Genomic DNA, 20,127 nt, shown 5'->3' with positions numbered 1-20,127 from the left:
ACATTTTTTGATCCTATAGAACGTTCCCGACTACTGTGAAAAGTACGGCACTTACACCCCTTACACCCTGTATAAAAAGACCAATTACAAAAATTTATGTTCTGCACGGTTATTGTTAAAGGCACGTCCCAGAATTCTTGAATTAGGCCTATAGTTTTGTTACCTAGTTTCGAATGAAGTTGATACAAAGTATAATATCTCTACCAAACTTTTTGAATATAGAGTATAGTCTATAGGCCTACTATATGGTAGGGCTTCTAGAGACTATCTGGGTGAATAAGTGACTTTTCGGGAGTTTTAAGAAATTTGAAGTTGAATAGCAATTGGACGCAATAGGTTTTCTGAGGCTGCAACACAATAGGGATTTAAAAGGAGAGTGTCATTTAAAAATGGGATTTCATTCCATTATTACTTTTAGTCATTCACTGTCATTGTAAACATAAGATGCAACGTAGGAAGCTAAAGTTCGTTTCCAGACTCGTAGAGATGCTCTCATCTTCATTCCGAAAGGGAGGTTGTCCGGTACCAGCATAAGATGAGTGGCAGGCCAGTTATCAGGTTATGTAAATAGACGTGTCAGCATGGACAAATTACAGCACATCCTTACTAATGCTTCTACAGGGTGATCCACTTGCTGCTGAAACTTGCAACATCCTTTTTAAAGCAAAACCTTACTCATAGGTAATGAGGCGGTAAAGTTCATCTCTTGCAGTAACGGTTAGCATGTCGACCATTAAATAAACGGGTCAGGGTTTAAGTTAAAAGTTACCTGGTTCAGGTTTCTTCCGGAGCTTTCCCTCAACACACTGAGAGCGCATGCTGGGTAACATACGGCGCTGTACCCTGGACTCATTTCGCTGGTATTATCACCTTAATTTCACTCAGACGCTAGATAAACATTGCAATTGATAAAGCGTCATAAAATAAACTAATTAAAATGAGATGGCAAAAGGCTATCATGAAAAATTGTATAAGGATAAAAAAAATACGGGGTAAACGTAAGGACACTTATAAAATTGTCCACAACACTTTCATTTGCTATAACTTTCAGAGTGTGTGCTGAAGATTTAAGCATATGGTTTCGAAACAAGTGCTGCAATCTGTACCACAACTTCATAAACATCAACTTTTGTTGAGATAAATAAAACAGTGGTACAAGATGTTTTCATTGTGATTAATAGAATATCCTAAAACGAACGTTCGCTCCGTCTCGCTTTAATATTTTGGAACAAAATTCTAATATTCATTTCTTTATATAAAATGGACCTGGGTTCGGTCCTCAGCAGATTCTATGACAATTTTTCTTTTAAAATCTACTAGGGGAAGATTTTATCCCAATATTATAGTTTTCCCTGCCGTTGTCCGTATATTTTTTGTATTCATAAATTTATTATGTCACTAAATTTGGTAATATGTATAGTTTGCAAGTTCCTTGCATTTGGGAAGCTACGATAATTTTAATACTGAAGTTAAGGAATAATAGGAACTCACCTTGTTTATTGTCATATATATACCAATCTGCCCTAATGATGATTGTAATTTGTATTTAGTTTGGAGACGTTGGAAATGTTAAGTTCCAGGACACGATGGAATACCCAAAAAATTCGGAGCCACAATTTCTTTAAAATTATACTCTGCATAAAAAGACAACATTTCCTCGCAAGATAATGGGAGTTTATTTAATTCAGTTCAGATTACTAGTATGTCTATTATCTTAGTCTTATACTATACAGTGATAGAATTTTCTAGTAACTGTAATGATATGTTTTAAATTTTTAGTGAAATTGAATCTTTTTGCTCCTACAGGTAATAGAATGACTTTCAAACTTTTTTTTTCAAATTCTGAAGACGAACATTTGCCGGACTGATATCTGGTGAACAATAGAAAAGCATAAGTGTAAACTACATACGTACATTAGACAAATGTGTTAATAAACAGATGTTAACCAGGATATGTCTTCTGATTGAAGTTCTGGCTGTTACGTACCCCTGTACATCTCACTTGACGATATGTCAGAAGAAGAACAATAATTGTTTGTATACTTCTGAAGTCTGATTAGTGTAATATGTCACCAGACGGCGAGGTTTGCAATGGAAGGGGAAAGGAACTGGCCACCATACTGCATTATCTCCTGGCCCAGTTGCCTCATGAGTGATGCCTTGTTCGTATCACTTGTGGGGTCGAGTTGACTAAACTGATAAACACCAATTAAAATAAAAATATGGGGAGTGTTCCATATTCCAAGAGAATCCTGTTTTGAATATATTGAACGGGACCTAAACAGCCTTTGAAAAATGAGGGACGTTTTTAAATGGTACAGCAGTTTATGAATGTTCGTACAATTAAGCAGGAAATAAGCAGGATTTTTGATACCTTATCAACAAATATGTTATTATCAAGGTAATGAAAAAGAAATAATTTGAATTGCAAGGAAACTTGTTTGCTATAGTCCACACCTATTGAGTAACGGTTAGCGCGTCTCACCGCGAAACCAAGTGGCCCGGGTTCGAATCCCAATCGGGGCAAATTACCTGATTGAGATTTTTTCCGAGGTTTTCCCTCAATCCAATATGAACAAATGCTGGGTAACTATCGGTGCTGAACCCCGGACTCATTTCACCAGCATTATCACCATCTCATTCAGACGCTAAATAACCTGAGATGTTGATACAGCGTCGTAAAATAACCTACTAAAAAAATTTTGCTACAGAAACAAAAATGTTTTTATTTCAAGTACATTATCAAAATTTCAAACCATAACTTCTTTCTCAACTCATTTTAATTAACATTGATTGTGTTTTAAATACAGTTCTCTCATATGCATAATTTTTTGTATGTATCTGAAGTCTGACTAGTGTAATATGAGCCGTTCAGAGCAGAAGTGGTGTAAGTCAAAAATGGGTAATGAGGGTTGAAGTAAACATTCTGTAAAATACAACGCAAAGTGGCAATTAATATTCAATTTATTTAAACTATTAGTAGCAAGTGGATAGCAAGAAGGACATATTAATTGCTATGTTGAACTATATTTTACAGAATTTTTACTTTAAACGTCAATACCCAATTTTGACTTACACCACTTTTGCTCTGAACGACTGATATATAGCTAGTCGACTATGTGTGCAATAGAGGGGGAAAAGAGCTGGCCACCCTACCCCATTACCTCCTGGCCTAGTTGCCTCATAAGTTGTGTCTTTTTGGTATCGCTTGTGAGGTCCAGACCTGTCTTCGGACAGTTAACCACCAACAACATGTGCATATTCTGTTTGTATATCTATAATTTTGAGTGCTGTACTAATTATTAGACTTAAGTTTAAAGATGACTTATAGTGTGTAATAATTACTCTTACTGTAAATTATGTGCAGGTGATAGAATAACAGCAGGGAAAGTGTGTTATTTCGAGGAAATATTCAGAAACCATAATTTTAACTAAAATTCTACTAAGTCTCTTTGGCATATGTAACTTTACTTCAGTCGAAGAATGCAGACACTCGACTGGTCCGGTAATGATGTTAACTGTACACTACACCAACATGCGCTCCATGCAGGCTAGATTTCTCAGGCAAGGCTGTTAATCATCTCACTCAAAACTGCCCGGCACGTTAATTGTTTTTATAACAGAATTCTAACCGTATGGTTTTCATTCATTCTCTTTACCGGATATCCTGCTCCCGCCCTCAAAGAGTAGAGACCTCTGGGTCTTTGTTAGGTAATCGTGAGCAAGTATTAGGTTACTAAATATTTATCAAGGTCGAGGACACTCTGGGGACCGAAGAGACCTTCAGATTCTTTCCTAACAGCTGCAGTATTAAAAAGAAACAAATTGAAGGTATGCCGGAACTAAATAAACGGGTGGGTACATATTGACAATTGTTTCGCCACAGTCCTACGTTGTATATATTCTTTCATTGGTCCTTTTACGGAGGGACACGCTTCCGCCTAAGTTCCGTCTTCGGCTATAATTTGTCTTATACTCTATTTATGTTATTTCTTAGGTGTGTTCAGCCTGCCGTCGTGAACGTTCTAGTTAATACACATTTATACAAAAACTGGCATGCACTCCAATATTACTTCAAGTATGCATGTCATCCTCAGTAGTACGTGGTTATAATGGACGTAATTAGATAATATGTCTGTTATTTCAAAAACTTAATAGGGCGATATTGTTCTTAGGCCCGATTGTATAAACCATTTAATCTTAGATCAGAGGTTAAATTGATCCTTGTTTCTGCTGAACTTGGAATTTTGTGTTGTATAAAGTCTAATCTGAGATTAATTTGTCTCAAACTAAAGTCAACTTTGACTGAAGAAATTTCTCCGATTAAGTTAGATGATGCAAGTTCAGTTATTTCTTTTCTGTTTGAAATATACGAGTGACAGATTGTGCAAATAAAATATCCATTATTATTAATATTAATAGATATGTTAGTTACATTTATATATATTTCTTTCAATTTCTTGCCTTAATACACAAACATTCTTATATTTTATAAGGCTCTATCGTGTTCAGCAGTATCAAATAACATATCCTATAATTATATTATGTTTATAACAACCATTAATTATTAATGGATATGATAGGTACATTCATAAATGTTCAATTAACTGTTTTATAAAGTTTTATTATGTTTAGCAGTATCAAACACCATAATATGATAACAACTTGGAGAACAGTCAACCTTCTTATTGTCCGCCATTATTTACATTGCACAAAAAAAACCAGTGTCTCCAACAGTGTGTACGGAAAGTCGCCAAAAAGTAGTTGTAAAGTCGCTAGATTTCTCATTATCAACAAAGAAAGATTAAATTTTGTCACTATGGGGTGCTAAAAAGGTCACTAAATCCCTATTTAAGCAATATAAAAGTTAAAAGAAATTGTTGTTGAAAAAGAGTTAAAGTCGCTAGATTGGCAACACTGAACAAACCTGTATAACATTGTCCGCGCATCACGTATTTCAACTGTTTAGGCGAAGTTGCCTAATCCTTTTCACGTGAACTAAGATTGCATTTGAACCAAGGTAATTTGATCGCAGAAAAGTTTTATACAATAGAAGAAGTGTCTGAACTCGGTTCACTTTTCGATCTTCGATCAAAGTTGATCTTTAGTCAGGGAGTTTTGTACAATTGGGCCTTAGAATGACATTCTTCGGAATGAGAGTGCTCTCCACGAAATTTACTACGAGGGTCACTTCAAAAGTGGTCTAATGCGTAACATTTATTTAAAAATTACATTTTTATCCTACAGCTTTGCTATTTTTACTGAATGTAGATACTGTACACTTAGCGGCAAAAAGAATGGGCCGGCCGACAATTTCTAAGTTCCAGAGACATAACATTGCGCATGCTCGTCTCGACAAAGCAATAGTTCACCAGATAACACATAATTAAACCATTTAAATTTGCTTTATTTTGTTTAAGAGTCTAAAATATGTAATAAAATGAATGGCGGGTTGATTCTAGACACATCAGGGCCCTTGAAGAGTGAAATAATAATAAAATTGATAAATACAAAATCAACCGGAGCGAATATGAACAGGAAAACCACGTATTATGCATAACCGTTATTAACAGTCACAGTAGCGTAAGTCGTTACGGCATTGGTCTAAAGAACAAGTTGGTAGTATTAGCTTAAGGTTCGAATCTCCCCACAATCTTTTTTTTTTTTTATTACAAATTTTCCATCATATGTGTCTCTCAGGGCTATAATTACGTGGCTATATCTCTTAGAATATGCCCAAACTCTAATAAATAATTACCCTCCCTCTCTCTTTCAAGTAATACTGCTATCTGTTAATACAACGTTCTGTCTCGTCATTACGCTTGAAGATGGCACAGAAACAATAACTCATTGCCCTGGTTCGCATAGGTTATTCTGCGTATGCTACTCTTCGAGAGGACTTCGATTGGAGAAATGTCACTTTCTCCGACCAGATAATTGTCTCCAGTAGCATTCTGCGTATGCTACTCTCCGACAGGACTTCGATTGGAGAAATGTCATTTTCTCCGACAAGGTAATTGTTTCCAATAGCAACGATAGTACTGCCCTAGTTTACTGTATGAATTGCCACCGATACGATGAACGAAGCGAATTAACAAGTCGAGTTGTGTGAGGGTCGCATGTTGGGGGTGGATGTCATACGATGGGGCAGGACTTCTGGAACGCATCCACGGGCGGTTTACGGCAGAAGTCTACGAACACATTTTGGCAAATGTAATGATCCCTTCCCCCGGAAAACGATATCCTGAAGGAACACTTTTCTTCCAGCAGGATAATCATCCGATACACACCGCCAACCATATTCAAAGATGGTTTACGAGGTGGCGTGATGTCGACCCAGTCGACTGGCCTCCAAATTCACCAGATATGAATCCGATTCAAAATTTGTGGGCTGCAGTCAAAAGGATCCTACGCTCTAATTGGGCAGAACAACCACCCGTTCGGACATCTGAGGAATTGTGGGACAGCGTTCTAGATGCGTGGGAGGAGATGGCCAAAAATTAGACCTGTTCCATAATCTTGTGGACTCCATGCCGCGCAGAATGAGGGCAGTTGTTAACGCAGGTGGTTTGTGGACGAGATACTAGTCCCCACCACAGGCCTTGTTTTGTTAATATATTAAAAAATTGTTTGTTTTTGTTAATTTAATTATTTATTTGTGTTTGATATGCTTCCGGTTTTTAGGATGTGAAACAAGTATTTTTGTTTATACAGGCCGGGTCTCACCTATTAATAGCCCACAGGTGATGGGCAATAATATTTTTACAAGGCAGGCATAACGAAGTTTGTTAAGAAATGCCATTTCATATTTAAACTAAGAAATTAAGTAAAACTTAGAATAAAAAAAAATAATAATTTTACCGTACCGGGAGGCGAACTCACAACCTCTGGTACGGATGTCAGACTTCTTACCACTGGGCCACACACTGCTCGTAAGGTTTACTACATTATAGACGGATGACTTTCAATGAAGAAACACCACAGCAATGCCTTGCAGTGGGTTACGTTTACACGAGTGAACCGCACGATAGAACTTAGCATTTCTATCGACCAAGAGTCGGCCCATTCTTTTTTTCCGCTAAGTGTACATCCTTTACGAACAAAATCTCACTTTTCCATATAATCTCCGTCTCTTTCAACTGCCTTACGCCACCTTGGAACGAGGGCCTGTATACCTGCACGATAAAAGTCTGAACCAACACGTCTGAGCTACTCTTTAGTAGAGTGGACGAGGGAGTCTTTATCTTCAAACCTCGTTCCACGAAATGATTCCTTCAGTTTACCAAAGAGATAATAATCGCATGGTTCCAGATCAGGACTGTAAGGCGGATGTCTTCAGTTCAAAATGGTGGAGCCATGTTTCATTTCCTGTCACAATTTTTGAAAGAAAGTCATCTCCACCATTCTCATACTGGTCCAAAAGTTCGCTACACACTATTTTTCGGGTTTCTTTGTGGGCTTCTGTCAACATCTTCGAACCCACCTGGCACAAACCTTTCTTAATCCTTACTGTTTCAATATTCTGCACACACTTGCTTTTCCTATTCCAACTTGGAGTGACAGTTCTTTCACTGTTACGCGTTTGCCAGCCACAATCATGTTTTTAACGCGCTGCACATTGTCGTGCAGTGCAGAGTCTGCCGCTGCGAGGAGTATCTCGAATATTGGCGTGCCCTATTTCACCAGATAATCTGCTTGACCACTGACTATCCGTACTGCGATCGACAGCTGCATCTCTATATACCTTTTTCAACCTCTTGTGAATGTTCCCCACTTTCTCGTTCTCACAGCACAGGAACTCGATAATAGCACGTTGCTTCTGACGAATGTCTTAAGTACAGCAGCCATCTTGAAGGAGTGCTATCATGGCGCCACTCACGGGAACGACTTAGATTAAATTTGAATACAAGCGGGAAGGATGTATCTATGACCTCCATAAATTGCAAAGGTGTAGAATAAAAAATAAATAAAAAAATGTTGTGAATTACTTTTCCCAAATTGCAAGTGGAGATTTATCCTTCGAAGAGGTGGAAAAATTCAAATATCTTGGAGCAACAGTAACAAATATAAATGACACTCAGGAGGAAATTAAACGCAGAATAAATATGGGAAATGCCTGTTATTATTCGGTTGAGAAGCTTTTGTCATCTAGTTTGCTGTCAAAAAATCTGAAAGTTAGAATTTATAAAACAGTTATATTACCGGTTATTCTATATGGCTGTGAAGCTTGGACTCTCACTTTGAGAGAGGAACAGAGATTAAGGGTGTTTGAGAATAAGGTTCTTAGGAAAATATTTGGGGCTAAGAGGGATGAAGTTACAGGAGAATGGAGAAAGTTACACAACGCAGAGCTGCACGCATTGTATTCTTCACCTGACATAATTAGGAACATTAAATCCAGACGTTTGAGATGGGCAGGGCATGTAGCACGTATGGGCGAATCCAGAAATGCATATAGAATGTTAGTTGGGAGGCCGGCGGGAAAAAGACCTTTGGGGAGGCCGAGACGTAGATGGGAGGATAATATTAAAATGGATTTGAGGGAGGTGGGATATGATGGTAGAGACTGGATTAATCTTGCTCAGGATAGGGATCAATGGCGGGTTTATGTGAGGGCGGCAATGAACCTCCGGGTTCCTTAAAAGCCAATAAGTAAGTAAGTATGTGAATTACTTTTGGAGTGACCCTCGTACTTCACAGTAACTTTGAATTTCAGTTTTGCTAGTGGTAAGCTTTATCTTCCACTCTATTATTAGAGATGTTTAGTCAACTGTCCGAAGACAGATCTGAACCTCACAAGTGATACCAACAAGTCACAACTAGGGAGGAGATAATGGGGTAGGATGGCCAGTTTCTTTCTTCCTTCATTGCATACATCGCCGACTAGCTACATATTACACTATTCAGACTTCAGATGTATACAAACAATTATTCTTCATCTGACACATATTATCAAGTGAGATGTACTGCCTGATAATAGATGTACAGACCAGAAACAAAATTTGGTCCACTTGAGCATGCGCAGTGTGTTGTAACTGGAACTTCGAAAGTTCAGGTAGCCCAAATTTTGTTCATAGGTCTGTAGGCTACATATCAGCCAGAATCTCAGTCTGAGGACTTATTAGAAATAATGAACTGTTTTACAGTGAATATGAAACATTAGAACACTTATGTGTGAATCTTTAAAGTGATTTCAAAATATACCTATTATGGTATTGTGAATCTGTCCAGAACGAAATAAGAAAGTAATATACCTATTGCTGTCAATATTGCATGTTCCATGATGCCGTCGTACGGGATAATGAATTCATATTCTGATAATAGTATTTAGGATCTAACGTTCTAAATGTGCTAAGTACCAAAAACAACTTTCTGAGATAATGGTGAAAAACACACTACACAATGCATGTTGATATACCTAAAACACCGTATTTGGCGCACGATTCAGTCACGTACAGTTGAGCTACGACAAAGACAATTTAGTATGATATTCTCATATGGATGTTCCTCCCTTAGATTGAATAAAATGAAATTTGAAAAATTGGCACTTAGCACATTTAGAATGTTAGGTCTTCGATTGTTACCTTATTGCTTTCTATATCGTGAGATAACTCCTAATCACTAAATTGTGCACCAATATGCCTGGGTTAAATCCCAAATCTTTCCGCAGTGTATACGAAGGGAAGGCATATGTCACTGTTGAAAGCGATTCGTTCGTCGGATTGGGACGTTAAGCCTGGCGGGCCTCTTGGTGCTATTCGACAGAAGTAGGCTACATGCCGGCACCAGGTTTCCCCTTCCTCACCTTCATCATCATCCTCACCCATTCCCTAGACTACACTTACACGAACACTTAACATACACTCACCCTAGTACACGACATAACTCTTCACAGATACAAATCATGCATAACGTGGCCTGCAACTTGACAATGGTTCACAGTCCTGCCATCTATCCGCAGTATGCGGAACCCGAATCATGCAAAGTGAAGTGGGTAGGCATTAGACACACACACATACACACATTAGTCATACATACGGGTATTTATGTTTGTGGAAAAATATTTCGAATAAAGGATTTTGGATTTCCAATCTATGTCTCTGGCGTTTCGTAAATACTTACAAATTCTATTATCAGGGTTATATTTCCAGATACCTGAAGGATAGACGCCAATTCCAGTTACTGAACCTATAATCTAGAAACACCGAAAATATAAGCTCACCACAAAGTTGGAAAGCAAAAATGCTTCTAAAGGCGTTCATCGCGAAAGCCTAAATCCCAAATATTTATTTTATATACCGTACCTACTTATCAGAAATTACATATATTCTTATGCAGTTTTTGTTCTGTTTCAGATCACTTCAAGAACCGTAATTTGTATGCTGCGAATAGACATGGTGAGGAAGTTACTGGTAAGTGTTGGAGTATTGGTTAAGACTTTATTGTAATTATTAGAAAAATTAATTGCAAATCACATGAATGCTGAAAAGGTTTGCTCTCCTCTGTTGTATTATTTAATTTTACTATCTGTAACCATTGAATTCTGTATTATAGTCCCAAATTACGTATGAAACGATAATTATTCATTTAACGAAATCATATTTCTGCTTTCAAGAATACTTTTGTTACTTAAAACTGTAATATTAAGAATTAATGTATACTTTTACGTACACCAACGACATTTAAATAAGATGTGCATAATTTTCTTTAATATTTTCATAGAATTAACTTATGAACTCTGCATTGAAATAATCTTATTTTCAAATGTGTGTTTTTGTATCTTCTCTGATCTTCCCGTCCAGGATACAAAATGTTACAGTATAGGAGAATTTACGCTTTCTTAGAAATTCATTTTTAAGTTTTACGTTGTCATTAGCAATATAATCATGAACGTAAGCTTTCTTGAGCTGAAGTCTTTTGACTTTACAGTTATATCTCCTCCGATATTTTATAACTGACAGCAGATGTTCACAAACTCTCTGATCATGTTGACAAAATGACTTTATGACATGGCGTTAAGTTTAACGTAAGACAAACACTGTGTAAGGAACACATATTAAGTCCTTATGAAAGAAGTGTAAAAATATCCTCTTTCCTCTCGGAAATCGAATCCGGCCATCTGGGATGTTGGATTTATGACCGGAAACACTACATGTTTAGTTACAGAGGAGGGCGTACAATTTGAAATTACAGAATTTAAGCTTATTAATTCGCGTATACCATGCCGTTATGTAGGCTATTCCCAGTTACTTTCCGAAGGACATTAATCTTCATTTTACCGTTACGAAAAATAATTATCGTAATAATTAATCTACTTAAAAGTTAAGATCTTTCGACCTGTGTACAGATACAGAGATACTTAGCAGTCGTAACATGGAGCTTCACTAAACACTTCATTCCAATAAAGTTTTTTTTTGTACCCGTAACGGAATGAGTTGCGCCAACTGTGCTGCCTGGCTAGGCTGGCTCCGCCATCCGCCACAATACGCATTCTTTTACAGCATACCAGCAATAACCTGGTGGGCTTTGGTTCCTCTTATACAAATCTGTGAGTCGTCTGAAACCCCAGATCACATGTAACAGATTGATCAGCCTTATGGGATTTGGAGGCAACAATTTTGATCAATTTCATAATGCTGCCAACTACCGACTGCGATAGAAATCACCTTATAACTGTCATTTGAATTGCATAGAGCAGCTGTAATTTCATCTAGAGGTCTTTACCAATCGACAGTGGAGATCCTGGTGGTTGTTCTCGTCCTCATGTTACCGTGCCAATCTGTTATATATGTGATCAGGCGAAAACCCACACTACTGCCATTAATCTTTGGAGAAACCACGTGGAACACCTGTTGTGGCGGACGGCCAATTCGACGTCACGCAAACACAGAAGATGCTATGTTTTTTTTAGACGGATGTGATAATGAAAGGAGAATTGTGAAGAGTATTGGTGGAATGACGAGAGAGTAAATGAAGAACCCTGAGAAAAACCATCACAATGTTGACCTTGGCCGTCACAAATCATTCATCTCTGCCGTCATCAAGATTTGAACTTGGATCCGCTGTCGCCTTAAGTCGGCACTCTACAGACTGAACTACATAGGCTTCCTTCCCACCCCACAGAATTCTGAAGCAACAGTTGGCACTCAAATGTAGTTGTACCGTAATTATTTTGGTTCAAGACACGCAGTTTCTAAGACAGGATGGTAATGTTAAACTTGTTTTCTATCGAGAATTAAACCTGGGTCTCCTGGAAGTTTAACTCGAAAACAGTATTTGAAGCACAACGGAAAACTTAAAATCCAAGTCTTCTCTATCAATTCTATGTACGGCATTCACAAACATTCACAGTCCAGAATGACCTGCATCAATTATAAAATTTGTAAAGACCGGACTTGTCAATCCAAGCAGACCATTCTGTTAACACAGTTTCAATTACATCTGGAAGGAAACTCATCCTGAGAATAATTACTCTTAAGAATACAAATCCCCATTTGGTAGAGGTGTTGGTTACAACTCCATTTTTGTGAGCAACGTTTCCATATTTTATGTGAGAAGAAAGCAAAGCAAATTGAGTGCAGAGATTCACTCGTGTTGGACGTTACATGATGGATCAAATTCTTTCCTACAGAAGTAATTACATCTGCACAGGTTTAGATCGAAGTAGTACGGACGGAGTAATTACCAGTAAGGCGATAATCACAATATGCTAATAATTATTATAGTGACTTGGCTAGAATTTAAAGAAGCTTTAAACATCTCTCGCTGATTGGTTTGTGCTACAGTGTACAAAGAGGTTCGAAATTGTGTCGTTGTGAGCCACAGTAGAGTCAAGTTTTCTTATACCCTCAAACTCGACAAGCGTCATTACGAGAAATCTAATTTACCATGTATAATAAAGGAGACGAATCTGTTTTACTTTATTTATGCAATTTTGTGTTAAAGTGTGTACATTATCCTGAATGACAAGCTCTTATAAAGACCAAAACCTCTATGGAGTTAAGAGCAGCAGCTCTTTGAGTGATTAACTACTTTTTATACGTCAAGAACTCGGTGTTCAAATTGAGTTCTGTCCTTTAATACCACTATCAAGACACTACTTACATAAAAGCTAAGTAAGGCTTAGCTTCAGTAGATAACATTTCTTTCCAGAAATAAAAAACGTTTCTTGAATGTCCTCCATTACGCAGTCAAAAATTCAACAATGCTGTTTACTAAACAGAGCAAGACCTCTGCCACTTTTCTGATTTGTAGTCAGTCTTTCATCAGCTACCCAACCAATTTTAATCTAAGTACCTACTCTAAGTCTCTTCCGATTAACTAATTTTTTAGTACGTCATGAGGCCCGTTCTCAAATTGCATTCTGTCGCTTAATAGCATTATCAAGACGCTATTGAAAAAGCTATTCATGATTTAGCTTCAGCAGATAGTATTTCTCTTCAGAAATACTAACAAGGTTATTTCGTGAATATTCTTCATTATCCAGCCAAAAATTCAACGGTACATTAAACAGAGCAATAAGACCTTTGCCATTTTTTATAGGTTTTCTATCATTAATTACTCAACTAATTTAATCCTAAATATGAAAATAAACTGAAGGATGCACTGGAAGGAATGGTGAACTGGAGAATAATTCCAGGCAGAAGATAAAAAGCCTTGGGTTTTCTGAACTGAGGCATGCGAAGTGCGAAGCCTGCCTCGCACAAATCCGGACTACAGAAGGGATAGTGAGAGGTTTCTATAACTGCGAGATGCGAGATCTGCGTACCCGCGCAGTTATAGAAACCTCTCACTATCTCTCGTGTAGTCCGGATTTGTGCGAGGCGGGCCTCGCACTTCGCAATTCGCATGCGTCGGTTCAGAAAAACCAAGGTTTTAGATGACAGACACCCTTAATATATATGGATCATATGACCCATGACTGAGAGGAAGGCGAAAAATAGGGAAGGCTGGAGAATGTTGAGTTTGCAGTGAAAGCCCTGCCCTTGGGCAGAAAACTATGAATGAATGAATAAATGTACGAAAATATATTGTTTTCCGACAAAATTTCTTGAGTTAATACTGGTATTTGAAAGAGTATGTACCAAAGTGTCTCAGAAGTAATACATCTTTGAGTTGTTAGGCAACGGAAGAATTATTTACATGTATTGTTAATAATGTTTTGAAACACGTTTTAGGAAGCATTTAACTGCTTATCTACAGTTTTTGCTGTACAAGATGACTAAGTTATTGTCTTCATTTTCTCATTGGAAATATTCGACGATACAATCACAATTCGAGTGCTTCTGAGTTTCGCTTGGAAGTAAGTCATGAGTGCTAAATCAGCAGTTAAAGAAATATATGAAGTGGAAGGTGATGGCGAGGTCAGTAGTAGAACAGAGTCAAATTAGTTTCAACGATTGAATGATAGAGATCTAAGCCTTGAAGATAAACCTCGCTCAAAAAGACCATCTATTCCAAAGAATGATATTGTAAGAGAAATCACTCTCCATTAGCAGTGAATTGTTATCAAGTCTTGGTGTTTTTCTAAGGCCACAAACTGTCGCCAATACCACTAATTTTGATTAGGCCTATGCCTATACGGAGGCTATTAGATCCGTATGAATTCAATTATACGAAAGAAAACGTAAGCCTATGAAGTTATATAAAATAATTTTTCTGAGATAACATGGAAAATTAAAATGAATAATCATTCAAGATTCATATAAAAATTCACTCCAATATGTATAGGAGCGTATATATTGTCCGATTATTTTACAGGCGGAAGCGCAAAAGCGTAAGCCCCCCATATTTGTTTTATAATTGAGGGTGCTCTGCAATAACAAGGTATGTACACTTACCTCGATATAGTCGCCACCATTAGAAATACAAAGCAAATGCACTTATCTTGCTATTCCATCACATAGGTGGCGAGTATGAAAGTCTTACTACTGCTTATGCACAGCTTATAATATGACTATGTCACGGTTTCGTTACGTAGACAGTAGAGGGCTCTATAGTGTCGGTGCAGACGTTCAGACGTCACTGAAGGGAGCAGGCAGTACTATCACAAGCTTATCAAAAATTCACATAGGTCAGAAGCAATAGATTCTGAATGTGATGAATCCGAGCTGGAATACTGACTGATGATATGAAATATAAAACCAATGTGAAGAAAACGTTTTAGAAACAATATAGTAATAATCAGACAATGTATGTTAGGTGACTTAAGGAAAAGTGAAGTTGTTTCGTATCGGAGTATATGGCACATGCCGCGTCGTTCGTCTTTTGTGTACCTGGCGAGTACAGCAGCGTAAAGAACGAAGGAACCCCGGTCCGTTCATAGTAACATTGCAACGTAATGTGTGCAGTTGTGTTATCCCGCTCAATTATTTAGTTAAATAGTGTAGTGTAGTGCTGATCCATTCATAATGTCGAAGTCAAAACGTTAAATTCGCTCAGAGATACGAAATGCAATTAAGAAGTATGAGAGTGACATTTTATGTATTAACGAAGACAATATCGTGTGTAATGTATGTAAAATTGAAATAAAAACCAGAACAACTCAGGCTATAGAGAAACATTGCAACAGTACATCGCACAGGAAATGCGTTGAAATGAAATCTGAGGAATCATCATCGTCGTCGTCGTCGTCATCATCATCATCATCATCATCATCATCATCATCATCATCATTTAGTTGTGCGGGTCTAAACGACACGTGCAACATGATGCTCAGTGCAAATATTCCTGTAAAGAAATTGAGTGATCCTTATTTTATAGTTTTTCTTCAGAAATTCTCTCGATACCAAAACTGTTTAAGCGATAGGCGAAGACGATTCAGCTTCGACAACTTACGAGAATATATCGTCGTTTACTGCAACGCTGGTAATTTCATCAATGATGACAAGGACTGAACTTGCAAGGTATGTACTACAGTACGTTATGTTTCTTTTCCTTCTGACTGTACGGAGATACAGTAGCATGTTGACGTCGTCTGTTTACGTTTAAAACCTGTTCAGCCAATGGTCTGAATGAAAAAATGTAACATATAGTGAATGTGCACCTACATTCAACGATAAGTCATCCCGCATCCACTGTCTAGTAATAATGCTCATAATTTCCCCCCCCCTATTTCCTCTGACTTCCCAACTAACACTCTACATGCATTTCTGAATTCGTCCATAGCTTACGTGCTACATATCCTGCCCATCTCACACGTCTGGATTTAATGTTCCTATATGGTAATTAAGCTTGCTCAGGAAAGGGACCGATGGTGGGCTTATGTGAGGGCGGCAATGAAGCTCAGAGTTCTCTAAAAGTCATAAGTAAATATTACAGTCATTCCGCGCATTAAAAATAATCCCGTTTTTTAAATTTCCATTTGTTTTTGGCTATTTACGGGATTAGGTCATTTGATTTACAAATTACGTACATAGGCTTTCCCATAAGTAATCTTTATGGAGTTGATATTATTTTGTGTATTGTTATTTTGTATTTCAATTTTTAACTTTATTGTAATACACGTATAAAGTAATTGGCATTGCTTGATAACTTATTGTTGCCTAGCTCTGAAGCTGTAGAATTATCAGTAAAAAGTATCTCAAGTTATTTTACAATTACAAAACACGCTGTATATAAAGCATGCAATTAAATCTTTTAATTTGTTAAGAAGTACGAACAAGAATTCTTTCTTTTATTACACTTGGACTTTATAACTGTTACCGTATACTAAATCCATTTACTTGAAGATTTATAGCAATAAATTACTTTTATACTGCATTTTTATTTCTTTTTTCCATTTTAGTACCTCACCTGACTAATACACCATCTAAATGTAAACTATTGTGCGAACTTATGTCAGTCGGTTGAGATATTTAGAAGGCAGTGTAAAAACGTTATCAAGATCAACGGTAGAGAAACTAAACGGTTCCTGGCTCACATATACAGTAGTACAGGCCTAAAATTTATGATGCGCTTCTAAATTTATAACACACACGTATGATGTAAGATAAGTAGCCTTTGTAGAGATTATGCGCTCCAGTTTTATGTCTGTACACTTCCTTTATGTATGACGTAGAGTTACGGTTCAATTTACACAAAATAATCGTAAAGCGTTCATTTTTTCTTACTTTTAATTGTTAAATACGTGTGCTATTATTTGCACAATGTGTAATAAGGCTCACTCCACTTGTGATAACTTTACACATCTCTGCAGTTAGCAAGCTACTGAATGCAGTTCACGGCGTTTTGCATTCTAGACGGATGTGTGCAGTTCTAGGAAATATGTGAAGAGTTCTAAGATACTGAGAAAACAGTACAAAATAATTAATGGTAACAATACTCGCTGGGTATTCCAATGGCATGTACACTCTTAGCTGTTGTATTATTGTTATTGTTGGCTACAATAAATTTGAAACTAAGTTGATTTGGTGGAATAACTAGCAACGGACTGGAAGGTCCCAGGTTCAATGCTGAGTAGTGGCGAGAATTTTTTCGTTGTGAAACATCTAAAACGGCCCCGGTTCCACTCGACCTGCTGTCAAATCGAGTATTGTGTCTTTCTAGGGGTAAAAGGCGGTAGGATAGTGGTGCCACATCATTTTACATGTCGAAATCATGAAAGCACGAAGCTGTGGCTCAAAGCCCCCCCTGCTCCTTCATAGTGTCTAAAGAGGGATACCTTTACCTTATCCCGTAAATCGATCAGTACTGCAATTTACATAGAACAGATTTAATAAGCATATGATCTAATATTTCAGAGAATATTTCAACAGCTTGTTTACAGAAATGAACATATTGTGAATTGCAACAAGGCATTCGAAAAATAAAATCAGATCAACGATTAAGCACATATAGAGGGGGGAAAGAAAAAATTGGATCGGTGTCGGGTAGAGTTCCCGGGTAGCTCAGTGGGAGAGCGTTGGTACGTTTAACCAAAGGTCCCGGGTTCGATACCCGGCCCCGGAACAATTTTTCCCTCGAAATTATTCAAATTAACTTTACAGGGAGTTATTCCTGAAAGCTTAATTTGCATAATACACGTCACTGTACGTAACAGAAAACCACAATTTAAAGTCACACAGAGTTAGTGTGCACTCAAATGTTGGTTGCTTGACGGTTGTCAGCCCACTTTGAGGTCTGTGGATATAGAGGGAGAAAATATTGGATCGGTGTCGGGTAGAGTTCCCGAGTAGCTCAGTGGGAGAGCGTTGGTACGTTTAACCAAAGGTCCCGGGTTCGATACCCAGCCCCGGAACAATTTTTCCCTCGAAATTATTCAAATTAACTTTACAGGGAGTTATTCCTGAAAGCTTAATTTGCATTAAGCACAAAGTTTAAAACAAATTATCTTTTATATCTAAGTCTTACTTACAATCATTATTTATTTCCGTATACAATGACCATGTCAATTAAGGAATTTGTCGTAGTGTGGTCTGAGCTTTGGGTGCTTTCATCGAAGGAACTTGTCGCCAGTGAAGACAGACAATCGTTGATCGCTGTTTTCAGCTATTTAGTCCTGACAGCTCAGCGAAGCGAAAGAGGGGAAGTAATAGGATTAGTGGAGAGAGTTCCGGAGTAGAGATAAGGGCGAGCGGTCGGTAAAGGAATGCAGTACAGCTTAATTGTACTAGGAACATACCGCTCTACCGCACGCATGCCATCCGATCGCTCCGAAGGCAAGCGAGTAACTAACCCGAACACCCCTTGGCGTAACTGATCCAGGCGCACATCTCCGGCGACTCTCAGGACTAAATAATCGTACTGTACTCGTCATTAAAGAAACTCTGTGAGCTTAATCCTACTCAGAAAAACCATTTGAAATGCAAAAAGAGGTGGTAATCGCTGGAATTAGGGCAGGATTGCACGGTGGGGTGGTCGAACAAGTGTACTTTAAACGCCGAAGAAGCTAGAGTGCGTTGTGCTGTGTAAGAAAGTGCGTAGTGCTATGTATCGTGCAATAATACGATAACAGAAATTAACGAACTGTATACTGTATTTTTATTTTATTGCTCACGAATCACAGCTCAATATCACAACTAGTAGAATTGTCTATTGTAATATTTATTTCCAATCAATATTTCACGACGACAAAATATATAACTGTCAGCTCACAAAGAGACACGTGGCTTAATAAGGATCTACTTTAACGGACTGCACTTGCGCGAACCTGTGCGGTAATATTTGTTTTACCCTCGGAAATTTAAGTTACCGGTATTTGATTTTAGAAACGGAACGTTTCAAATTTATAAAAGATAATGGTATATTTAGTATTTTATTATTTACGGTGTTATGTAGGCCTACATAAGTTCGACATAATGTAGGCCTACACGTGATAGTTAATTTTCTTTCACATTAAATTGTGTTCTCAAACCAATATTAAAATGAAGCTGTGTTAGAAAGAGTGAGTGAAGAAAGAATGATGCTGAAACTGATCAGGAAGAGAAAAAGGATTTGGTTGGATCACTGGCTGAGGACAAACTGCCTATTGAAGGATGCACTGGAAGGAATGGTGAATGGGAAAAGAGTTCGGGGTAGAAGAAAATATCAGGTGATAGACAACATAAAGATAATATGGATCATATGAGGAAACAAAGAGAAGGCAGAAAATAGGAAAGATTGGAGAAAGCTAGGTTTGCAGTAAAATACCTGCCCTTGGGCAGAACACTAAATGAATGAATGAAAACCAATATTAGTGCCTTTTATGAAATTTAATTTTTCAGTATAAGTGTTTTGTTTCTAACATTCCTGTTATGCTCGACTAAAACCTTTCTGGCTGACAGTAGCAAGAAATATTAAAAATCTGAGCAGAGGGGTCTTGAAATATGGATTATGTAGTAGCCATTGGTAACACTTAAAACAAGAAATGTTTTTGATAGTTTCCTTCTTTTGCAGTCACATGTGCTTAAACTATCTACGTAAAAAGTGATCCACGAAGTATGACGAAAGATTTTGGGATGAATTATAGAGGCATTTTTAGCAAACAATCTCATATGAACATGGACCCAGTTATCATTAGTTTTTTATTTGCAAAAATCAAACGCCTTACTGTGAACTAAGCCTGTAACTTGAGTCTAAATGCAAATGCAAACAGTGGGAACTACATTAAAGGAATGGGGTTCCGCTCTGACGTGATATGGAGAGAGT

At 37.5% G+C, this 20,127-nt stretch overlaps 1 long non-coding RNA gene across 1 annotated transcript in view; it reads left to right on the top strand.

Annotated features, from left to right (window-relative positions):
* The first annotated feature begins 10,354 nt into the window (after window positions 1–10,354).
* The window catches only part of LOC138705655 (uncharacterized), a 202,011-nt gene continuing 192,238 nt past the window's right edge, over window positions 10,355–20,127 (top strand). Inside the window, exon 1 of the long non-coding RNA XR_011333713.1 lies at window positions 10,355–10,412. This is a non-coding gene — a long non-coding RNA (uncharacterized lncRNA). The remainder of the gene's footprint in view (window positions 10,413–20,127) is intronic.

The sequence above is a fragment of the Periplaneta americana genome, chromosome 9 (genome assembly GCF_040183065.1).
Source record: "Periplaneta americana isolate PAMFEO1 chromosome 9, P.americana_PAMFEO1_priV1, whole genome shotgun sequence".
Classification (NCBI taxonomy): Eukaryota; Metazoa; Arthropoda; class Insecta; order Blattodea; family Blattidae; genus Periplaneta; species Periplaneta americana.
Note: the sequence above shows the minus strand (reverse complement) of the source record. Positions and strands in the feature narration are given on the sequence as shown.